Source organism: Camellia sinensis, chromosome 6 (assembly GCF_055761805.1).
Source record: "Camellia sinensis isolate YWXY chromosome 6, ASM5576180v1, whole genome shotgun sequence".
NCBI classification, from domain to species: domain Eukaryota; kingdom Viridiplantae; phylum Streptophyta; class Magnoliopsida; order Ericales; family Theaceae; genus Camellia; species Camellia sinensis.
In genome coordinates, this window is record NC_138966.1 from 182,546,795 (window position 1) to 182,559,298 (window position 12,504).

Here is a 12,504-nt window from a genome sequence, read left to right on the forward strand (position 1 = left end):
TGCAGTTAGTATGATGCGCCGCGCCCAGTGCATGCAATACAAATGAATGGATGCAAACATGTGAGCATAAGGTATGCTAAATGAAATATGCCCTAAAACTAACCATTGTAAGCGGTTAAGTAAAAGGGAGGAAGAAATGGGGGTTGGAAGACATGCATCACACACACGCACGTTTATTACACAATTGTGCCCTCTCGACGGAGGGACCGAAAGAATAATACAAATCATCTAATTAACTAACTAACAAACTAATTAATTATTACACAACCCTTACCTAATTAAACAAATTAATTAAGCTATGAAAAATAGTAAGGCAGCCTCGGGAAGCGAGACAAATGCATGCTCAGTCGGCTTCACTTGGAAATCCGTTGCCATGCTTTATGTTACCTCTATTTGCACTGCTCTGTACTTCTGGAAACTGTGCCAACTTCTGTGACACTTCTGAACCACCTTGGGGACATGCTAAGAGGCCATCGGCCAAAAGATAGGACCATCGGCCAAGGCAAACTGGTCATCGACCAAAAATGAGGCTTTCGGCCAAGAATAGTTAGCCGATCGGCACTGAATATGGTCGGTCGACCATTTCTTCCTGCAGACTGCTCCTGTTGCTGCAACAGAGGACAGACAAAGCATGGCAATACATTTGCAAGACAATGTTTGTAGCTACACCCCTTATCACGTTTGAGACTCAAAGGAGTGTAGTTCTCGACCCTCGGACCACCAATCACGCATTTCAATGCATGATGGCCAAAGGAGCTAAGTGTGCAATTCAATATCAAATGAAATGCACAAAAACACATAAGGGGCCCCAACCTCTATCATGCTTGATCAAGAGGCAAGGGAATGCACACACAATGTAATGCAACCTAAGCATGCAAGCAAGCATGCAAGCAACTCAAGCATGCAACAAGTATGCAACAAGATTATGCAATGCAACTAACATGCAATAGGCATACAACCTAAATATGCAAACATGCATAGCATGCAACAACATGCAAAATGAAACAAGCATGCAACAACATGATAAGATGGACTTAAACCAAAATGGGCAACTCTCAAACATGCCCAAATCAGCGGCCAAAGTGCTAAGAAATGATGGACAAAAACATATACAAACATGCACATGTGATGGCCTATCACCTAGGCGTAAGAGGGCAACTTTCAAGAGCACTTAAAAGGAGACAAATATGGGCATGTGGCATACATGGTAAACTCTGAAATCATGTTAGGAAAGGTTCCAAACCAACCAAACAAAGCAAACAAGTCATGCAAAAAGGCTTAAAGCTTGAAACTAGCCAAGGGGCTCAAACCAAGGCTATGCAAAATCTGAAGCAAATGACAAGTATAATCCAAAACAGTCCTAGATCATGCCAAAATGAGCCTAAAACATGCAAGGACCAAAGCCAAAATAAGCTAAAACAAAGGGCCGAAAGCATGAGGCATGCAAGGCTACAAAAGAGGTATTACACTACACCTATCAAAACCAAACATGGCATGACTCAAGCAATGAAAAACAGAGTTATGGCATGGTAAAACAAGACCCAAAACCCACTTAGATAGCATCCCAAAGACCTAAACATGATGGCACACACAATGACCCATTTACGAGGCATAAAACATCGACTCTTTAAAGCATTAAAGGAGTGGCAAGTGCAAGTGTTTGAGCATGCTATATGGACTGAAATAACATAACAAGTGATGCCAAATCACTGAAATGGCCCAAGTAAAGCATGCTAGTGACTTGAACACTCAAAGCTAACAAGCTAGATTGCATGGTAGCTCTACAAAGCATGGCATATATGGTCAAAACAACCAAGATCAGAGCTTAAGCATGCTACAACATGGACAAAAACTTCTCAGAGCTAAGCCAAAAGCATGCTAGAATGACATGTTACAACATGAGACACATTAGGCTATTTCATGGAAATGCACTACAAGTGCATGGAGAATGCAAGGAGCTATTAAACCAAGTTGAAACAGAGGTATGACATGGTAAAATAAGCCCAAGAACATGCTGAAATGGACACAACATAGGCTAGAATGACATGCTACTTCATGAAGCATACAAAGCTAGTGTGTGTGATTTACACTTCAAGTGTATAAACCATGTATGGAATGACCAAGGCAAGCAAAAAAAGTGGTGAGCCTCAGCAAAATAGCCACAAGTACATGCTAAAATATGGCCAACATGAACTTAACCAACATGCTCACACATGAGGCATATTAAGGCAAATATTGAAAACACAAGGAGAGGGGATGACCCTATCCTTTTTGGGACCTTAAAACAGTGGTGGGAAGGCCAAAACAAGGTGATCTCAAGGCTTAAAAAGAAGGCACAAGAATAAGGCCAAACAAGGCCTAAGAGGGGGTAAACAACCCCAAACTAAAAAGTGACCTTAAACAAAGGTCTAAATCTTGTAAAATCAGAACTTTTATCAGTTAAGAGTTAAGCTTAAAACAATAAGTAAGAAGGTCTAAAAGCTTAAGAAAGAATGGGGGTTTAAAAGCAAGTTTGCTCACCCTTGAAGAACCTTTTCAAGAACACCACTCCAGCAACTTTCTCTAATCAAAATCACCTCAAGAATCCTAACACCAACTCCCTAGCACCTCAGCAACCAAGGATGGTGTGTTGCTAGGTGTTTGTGTGCAATAGTGAGAACAAAACACCCTTTAGAGCACAAAAACACACACAAAGATGTAAAGAGAGGGAAATATAAAGATAGATACAACTTCTCTAACCCTAAATCTCAGAACCTCTGAGAAGGGAGGAGGGGCTTCCTTCTTATAGAATTCCAAATTCTAAAGCTTCCTAAGCAAGCTAATCAAGGGGCAAATCCCTCCATACACGTGTGTGGAGGGGGTGAATTGTGCATGCTAGCTGTGCCAGCTGGCATAAAATATCTGCAAAAAGCAGATGAACAGGGTTCGGCCAAAAAATATGGCCGATCAACCAACACAAGAGCCGACCGACCAAAAAAATTGCCGATCGGCCAACACTTTTGGCCGATGGCAAGAAAGCAAGGCCGATGGCTTCAAGCCTTGGCCGATGGCCTCAGGAGATGGCAAACAAGCCATCCTCTTCCCTCAGAAGCAAAAACACAAGTGCTTGGTGCACAACCAAGCACAAAATAGACAAGTTAAGAGATCTTGAGGCAAGGCGCGCGACCGAGGCCTCCGAGAACTCAAAACGAACACGAACATAGATGATCATCGAGTGTTCAAATGATGACATCCAAGTCTTGAGGACGGTCAAAAATGGGGTGTCTACAGATATGGAGTTTGAATATGAGGTTATATTGTATCAAAACTGTTGATTTTGATACTTGGGTTGATATTTGGAAAAATTGAGAGTTTTGCCCTAATTGGATTAAATTGCTATTTTGCATAAATAATTGAAATTGATAATGGTAATGTGAAATTGATGTAAATGGTGGAGTTGGACACGTGTTGTCTCTTACCCATGGAAATTTGAATGATGTATCTATTGAGAAAATTTTATATCTCTTTAAAAATATCTGTATTGGGCTATTGGTAGAGGATAGTTATGATTCTTGTAGAAATTGCTTGAGGATTAGGTAAATTGAAACTAATCTATTGTTGGTTGTCATTGAATATGATTATGATTTATATACATTATATATGTATGATTGCTTGGGAGAAGAAAGACGATGTACTCCATTGTTTAGGAGGAGATAAGGGATGGACTCCATTGAAATTAAGTTGGCCAGAATGTCCAAGGTGAAAGTCCCGAAATCTTGTGTATACATGAGTGCCGATCCTGCGGACGAAATTTTTGTAAAATGACAGATTTGAAGTGTTTGTGTGATAATGTATTGAATTGGAAAACCACTGAGTTGTAGTCTCAGTTGGGTTATTAAAAATGATGAAATTGGCTCATGAATTGAGAATACTGAATGAACTTGAAATGAAATGAATTGAAATAAAATGAATTGAGATATGAACCTTGGCGTCTTTCAGTTATATAAAATGTGGAGATTTTGCCACCGACATTGTATATGCACATTGTACTTATATCTTTGTTAAATCTCTTATACTGTGTTAGATTATTTCTACTGAGTTTTGACTCACCCTATTGGGGGAAAACTATTTTCAGGAGCTGCTGACCTGCCTCCACCAAGGTAATAGCTTGGAGGGATTTTGGGAGCAAGAGCTTCTTTATTTTTGTTGTATTCTTTGTATAGCCAAGGGCTTAAATAGTATTGAGCTAGACTCACTTTTGTATAACCAAGTAATGGCTTGAAAAGATGTAAGCCTGCAAGGTATATAACTATTTGTTTAATTCTAATTCCTTTATCACTGCAACACATGCTGTAGATTTATGATGAACATTTGTGAATGTATAATACATGTGTTAACTTTTGTGAACAAACTCTGTTGAATGAAAGTACTTTATATATATTATCCTTCTACTTATGAGTTGGATTTATGGTTATTATTTTGGGAGTGTTACACGCATGGGACTTGCAAGGGAAGAAATCAACCATTCATAGTTGGTTGGCCATCTTTACATGGCTCATCATGCAATAACTGGGGTCACCACCAAACAAACAACCAATGGATATGAAGATGATGACGTTTACTTTCTATATATGAAATAAGAAATATAAGTTATAAATTTAATTTAATTAAAAATAATAAATTGAAAATTATGGCCTTATAAATTAAATTTTTTTAGTGTTGTTGAAAAATTAAATTTATACATTAAATAAAATTATTTTTTTAGTGTTGTTAATTTAAAATTATATATTAAATAAAAAATATAAATTATAAATTTAATTTAATTTAATTAAACATAATAAATTAAAAATTATGGCCTTATAAATTAAATTTTTTTAGTGTTGTTAAATTATAAATTACAAGTGTAAAATAGTCTTTTGCTTATTTATTCTATCCAGTCCGTCCAACCAAACATTGGATTCACTAAAATTAGTTTTTCCAGACATTAAATCCCATGAGAAAACAAACACGAGATACACATTCAACAAAATAGTCCGAGAGACTCACAGTCCTAGGATTCAAATCCGATAGATTCTAATCCCCCTTTATCCAGTCCGTTAGAATCCATCGGACTTCAATCCTAAGACTGTGAATCCCCAAGACTATTTGGTTGGATTGGATGTGTATCATGTGTTTGTTTTTTCATGAGATTTGATATCTGGAAAGGACTATGTTTAGGGAATCCAATGTTTGGTTGGACAGACTGAATAGGATAAATGAACAAAATACTATTTTACCCGTTTTTCAATTGTTTACTAAGTAATAGTAATATTAAATATATTTTTAATATTTTAATTATTTTTAGCTAGATTAAATAAAAATTTATTTTATTTTATTTTTTACACAATTAAATAAATTTATTTTTTAAAAATTAAATAAATAACATATCAATAAAAATATGTTATTTTTTTAATTAAAATTTTAAATAAATTTATTTTTAAAAAAATAATAATTAAATAATGAAATTAAATAAAAACATCTATTAAAATTTAAATAATGAAATTAAATAAAATATAAACAAAATTTTAAAATAAAATATCAATAAAATATCTATAAAAAAATTATTTTAAAAAATTAAATAAATAAAACATCAATAAAAAGTTAAATAAAATTATTTTATTTTTAAATTGAGACATTTAAATTTTATTAAATTTTACTAAATATAATACATAATTAAATAGTAGGGGGTCAAATGACCAATTACTGTTGGGATTAAAATAGTAGAGAGTCAAATGACCACAATTAAAATGGTCCGGGCGAGGGGGGTGGGACAATTTTCGTGGGAGAATTTACTATTGCGATTAGGTGGTGAAATGATCATTTTGACCCCTACTATTTAATTATGTATTATATTTAGTAATATTCAATAAAATTTAAATGTCTCAATTTAAAAATAAAATAATTTTATTCAACTTTTTATTGATGTTTTATTTATTTAATTTTTTTTAAATAATTTTTTATAGATATTTTATTGATGTTTTATTTTAAAATTTTGTTTATATTTTATTTAATTTCATTATTTAAATTTTAATAGATGTTTTATTTAATTTCATTATTTCATTATTATTATTTTTTAAAATAAATTTATTTAAAATTTTAATTAAAAAAATAATATATATTTTTATTGATGTTTTATTTATTTTGTTTATTTAATTTTTAAAAAATAAATGTATTTGATTGTGTAAAAAATAAAATAAAATAAATTTTTATTTAATCTAGCTAACAATAATTAAAATATTAAAGATATGTTTAATATTGCTATTACTTAGTAAACAATTGAAAAAGGGTAAAACAGTATTTTGCTCATTTATCCTATCCAGTCCGTCCTACCAAATATTGGATGCACTAAAATTATCCAGTCCGTTAGAATCCATCGGACTTGAATCCTAGGACTGTGAATCCCCCCGGATTATTTGGTTGGATTGAATGTGTATCTCATGTTTGTTTTCTCATAGAATTTGATGTTTAGAAAAGACTATTTTTAGTGAATCTAATGTTTGATTGGACGGACTAGATAAGATAAATGAAATTAAAAATTTGTAATTTATATTTTATATTTTTTATTTAATATGTAATTTTAAATTTGTAATCTATAATTTATAATTTATAATTTAACAACACTAAAAAATTTTAATTTATAACGCCATGATTTTTAATTTATTATTTTTAATTAAATTAAATTTATAATTTATATTTTTTATTTAATATAAAATTTTAAATTAACAACACTAAAAAAATAATTTTATTTAATATATAAATTTAATTTTTTAACAACACTAAAAAAATTTAATTTATAAGGTCATAATTTTTAATTTATTATTTTTAATTAAATTTAATTTATAATTTATATTTTTTATTTCATATATACAAAATACATGTCATCATCTAGTGGTGACCCCAGTTATTTCCTGATGAGCTATGTGAAGATGGCCAACCAATTATGAATGGCTGATTTCTTCCCGCGTGCAAGGCACCATGGGGTTTTCGTCCAAAGTCCAATGCCTGTTAACTATTGGATCATTTCGAGCCAAAAATCAAATTGTAAGTGCAAAATTAATACATTTAGCAGTGCAGGGACGAAAATGAAATCACGGGTAAACTATAGGGATCTTTTTGTAATTTGCCCTTATTATTATTATTTAATAGTAATAATTTTTTTCCAAAAAGAATACACAACAAATTATTTTCTAAGTGTATTTAGATTAAATGAATCCAAATCTAAAAGTAAAATTAAAAAATAAAAAAGTATAAAATTAAAAAATAAAAAAAGTATTAAATTAAGTAAATCTAAAAAGAAAATAAAAATGTTATTAAAAAAACAATGTCAAAGATAAGAAACATGAAAACCAAAAGTTCTAAACAAAAGTTTGAAAAAATAAACTACACCAAATCAAACCAAACACTATAAACTTCTCTTTTTTTAAATATTTCTTCACTAATCTCCAATTTTACACAAATGTTTTACAAATTCCTTTCAATTCTCATGTATAGCGATCCCGGTTTTGGCTCGACACTTGTAGTAATCCGGACTCGAGTTTATGGTTTATGAATGTTGTTCTTTGTCGTTTTCCCTGTATTCCTCCTTAAATTTGGTTATTGGATTGTGATTGTGTGTTTGGAACAAGTTGGTTGCTTGTTTTTCCAAACCTTTGCTGCCCCAGATTTTTGCTCCTCCGCTCAAGCGACCATTCTTGCGCTCAAGCGAACTTTGCAAATTTTGCTCCTCCACTCGAGCGACACTTCTCACGCTCGAGCGGGCTTTGCGAACTCTTAGTGCTTTGCAGGTTTGCAAAACTACTAGGAGAGTATTTTCTACGCTCGAGGCGTTTCCTACGCTTGAGCAGCTGGACACTCGAGCAACTCGAGTGGCCGGACACTCGAGCGACTCGAGCGGCCTTTCCTGTGCTCAAGCATTGGTCTGTTGTCTGCAAAACTACAGGATCTGTATTTTCTACGCTCAAGCGTCACTTCTTGCACTCGAGCGGTGAGCATCTTGTTCATTGTGTCTTGGCGCTCGAGCGGAACAACTTTTTTGTGTCAGACGCTCGAGCGCCAACTCTTGCGCTCGAGCAGATTGTGCGTATATTAGATTGCGAAAATGATTTTTTACATCACTTTTTCAGATTGTTTCTCCCTAAAACCTAAAGTTGAGACCCTCTCTCTCTAAAACACACTCTCTCTCTTTACATTTTCACCTAGTTCTAGTGATTTCCTCACCCTAATCCCTTTAATAAAAAGGTAGACCATCTCAAGATCTCCATTTTGATCCGAGTAGAGTTGGGTTTGGGCATCTTTGGAGTTTCACCTTCGCTTGGTTCGTCTTCTCTTTTTGAGGTAAGGATTTTCTATACTCTCATATGATCTTTAGCTTAGTGATTTGTCATTGTGTAACAATGGTGGTATTTGGGAGTAGTTTGAAGCAAACCTAAGGTTTGTATTCAAGTTTGAAATGAGGGGTTTCTATGTGGGTGTTATATAAATGATTATGGGATTTGGATATAAGGTCATCTTGTGTTAAAATAGTTGATTTTGGTCCTTAGGTTAATATTTGGAAAAATGAGGAGCTTTGTCCTAAAATGTCTTAAACAATTATTTTGTATAAATAATGAAATTGGTATGGAAAATGTGACATTGGGAGGAAGTATACATGGATGATGTTATTGGATTTGTTTAATCACTCACCTATGGAAATTCAAATAATTTATCTATTGAAAAGATTGTATATCTATTTAGAAATATCTGTATTGGGCTATCGATGGAGAACAGCTATGATTGTTGTAAAAATTGCTTGAGGATTAGGTAAATTGAAACTAATCTATTGTTGGTTGTCATTGAGTTTGACTCTATTTTAAATACATTGCATATGTGTGATTGTTTGGGAGGAGAAAAGGAATGTATTTCATTGTTTGGGAGGAGATAGGGGATGGACTCCATTGAAATTAAGTTGGCTGGAGTGTCCAGGGTGAAAGTCCCGAAATCTTGTATATACATGGATGCCGATCCCGCAGACGAAATTTTCGTAAAATGGCAGATTTGAAGTGTTTATGTGGTAGTGTTTTGAATTGGAAAACCATTGAGTTGTAGTCTCAGTTGGGTTATTGAGAAATAATGAAATTGACTCATGAATTGAGAATAATGAATAAACCTGAAATGAATTGAAAGAAAATGAATTGAAATATGAACCTTGGTGTCTCACGGTTACATAAAATGTGGAGATATTGTCACCGGCATTGTATATGCAAATTACACTTATATCTTTGTTAAATCTCATATACTGTGTTAGATTATTTTTACTAGGCTTTGGCTCACCTCATTTAGGGAAAACCATTTTCAGGTACTGGTGACATACCTCCGCCAGGGCAATAGCTTGGGGGGACTTTGGGAGCAAAAGCTTCTTTATTTTGTTGCATTCTTTTGTATAGCCAAGGGCATAAAATTGTATTAAGCTAGACTCATTTTTGTGTAACCAAGCCATGACTTGGAAACATGTAAGCCTATAGGGCATATGACTATTTGTTTAGTTTCAATTCTCTTATCACTGCAACAAATGCTGTAGATTCAGAATGAACATATGTAAATGTAAATTGCATGTGTTAACTTGTGTAAATGAACTCTGATGAATGAAACCATATTGTTTCTATTATTATTCTGTTTTAAGGATTGGATTTATTGTATTATTTTGGGGGTGTTACATCATGTGAATTTAATAATCTAATTAAAAATTAGTGCATACACACAAAAATGTAAAACTAAACATCTACATTATGACCAACTATTTAATTATGAATAATTAACTTATCATTGTTACATGTTTTATATTGTTGCAAAAGATTTCATATATTACTTTTGTGATATTTTATATATGTCAATGTCTATATATATAAATATATAAAAAAAATACAAATGTAAATTTATATATATTATTGTATTCATACATTGTCAATTTGTAATTACCATCGGATACTTTAATTTACTAACATGTATCGCTTTAGTAATATAATTATATTTGCTGGGAAGAAAGTGCGGAATTGTGTATGGTTCTCCTATCAACTTATAGCGATCCTGGTTTTGACCCGACCTTTGTTACATTCTGGACTCGGGTTTAGTGGTTTAATATTGTATCCATGTCTTGTATTCCTCCTTTAACTCTTTGAACTTGGGTTTTAGAACATGTTGGGCATGTTTGGAACAGGTTGGTTGTTAGTTGGTCTAGATTGTTGTTGCCTAGATTTTGGCTTCTTCGCTCGAGCAAGGCTTCTTGCGCTCGAGCGAGATTTGTGAGTCCTCAGGTTTCTTTCCTAGACGCAGAATTTCTGAGAAGGTGAAGTTCTTCGCTCTAGCGAGCTTGTGCGTCTGTAGAACTTCTGAAGCTTTGCATTCTACGCTCGAGCGACTCTTCTTGCGCTCGAGCGAGGTCACTTGTTGTGTCTGGTCGCTCGAGCGACAACTCCTTCACTCGAGCGAGGGTCGCGTATATCAGTTCACAGCAGAGTAATTTTACATCACTTTTTGATTTCCTTTTTCCTAAAAACCCTAATTAGGCACTCTCTCTCTCTCTCTCTCTCTCTCTCTCTCTCTCTCTCTCTCACTCTCTACAAATATTCCAAGATCCAAGCATCTCTACCCTACTTCCTTTGAGAAAAAGGTGGAGCATCTTGTGGGCTTCCATTTCATCCGAACCAAACTTGGTTTTGTGCACTTTTGAGGTTCTGAGGTTCTTCATCATCTCCTTTGAGCTTCTACACTTGAGGTAGGAATACTCTACACTTTATTATGGTCTTTAACCTAGTTATTCGTTGTTATGTATAAATGATGATACTTGGGAGTGATTTGGGTAAAGTTAGGGTTTGGGTTCAAGTTGAAAAGAAGGGTTTCCATGATTGGGTTATATAAATGAATATGGTGTTTGAATATGAAGTTCCCTTGTGTTAAAATTGTGAAATTTAGCCTTTGAATTGATATTTTTAAAAATGATGAGTTTTGCCCTAATTTGTGTTAAATAATTATTTTGAATAAATAATGGAATTAACATGGGGAAAGTGAAATTGGGGGAATGAATGAATGAATGAATGGTGTAGTTAGATTTGTTTAATCACACACCTATGGAAATTTGATAAATTATCTGTTATAAAGATTGGATATCTGTTTAGAAATATCTGTTTTTGGCTATCGGTGGAGAATAGCTATAATTGTTTTAGAAATTACATGTAGATTAGGTGAATTGAAACTAATCATTTAAATTATGTCATTAAATATGGTGGTATGATTAAGTCATTGAATATGTGTTATGGATAGTCATTGTATATGACAATGCTTTTAAATACATTGTATATGTATCATTGTTTGGAAGGAGATAGGGGATAGATTCTATTTAAAATTAAGTTGGCCAGAGTGTCCAGGGTGAAAGTCTCGAAACCTTATATATATCTATGGGTGCCGATTCCCTCGGATGAAAATTTCGTAAAATGGAAAAATTAAAGTATTTGAATAATAGTTGTATTGAATTGTGAATCACTGAGTTGTAGTCTCATTTGGGATTATTTAGATAACAATGAACTTGACTCATGAATTGACTTGAAAAGAAATGAATTAACTTGAAATGAATAGATGGAATTGGATTAAGGTTTGAGTACCAATACTGAATGGCCATGGGAAGTATGTAAGTTGGTTATGAAAATTGAACATTTATCTGACACTTATATGTTAGTTAAACCTCATTTATTGTGTTGGTATATCTCTACTGGCTTTTGGCTCACCCTATTTGGAAAACCATTTTTAGGTACAAGTAATATGCTCCATCCAAGAACGTAGCGTGGGAGGACTTAAGAGTTGAAGGCTATATTTTGTTATTTTTGTGTTTAAACGTTTATTCAAGCCAAGAGCTTTATATGTATAGAGTTTATGACTCCCTTTGTTGTAACCAAGTATGTCTTGGAAAGATATAAGCTCGTAGAGCATTTATTTTGTTATTATTAACAAATGTTATATGTTGTAGATTCAAAATGAATATCTAGAAATGTGTAATGCATGTAACACCTTTTGTAATATAAACTTTGATGAATGAAGTATATCATTTTTATTATGTTCATAGATCTTATGGAATGGATTATTTGTATTATATTTTGAGGGCGTTACACGACTTATATTCAATACATATATACATACATGTCATATAAATAAATGTCCACAACAAACGCTTTCAATAATAAACTATGACCTCTATCACGACAATAATTGTACTTTTTATATTTATTTTTTTTCACAACAATTGTATAGTAATTGAATACTAATGACCAATGTTATATTTTTTATCATGCAAAATATTCGTGGCATAGGAAACAAGACTCAACAACTCTTGATGTATACAAATATATTACATACTGATATTAATAAATTCTTATACCAATAGTATGCAAATAATATATAATAGTGGGTTCAATGAATTTATATTATAAGATGAACTATTAAATAAAATTATGTAATTGT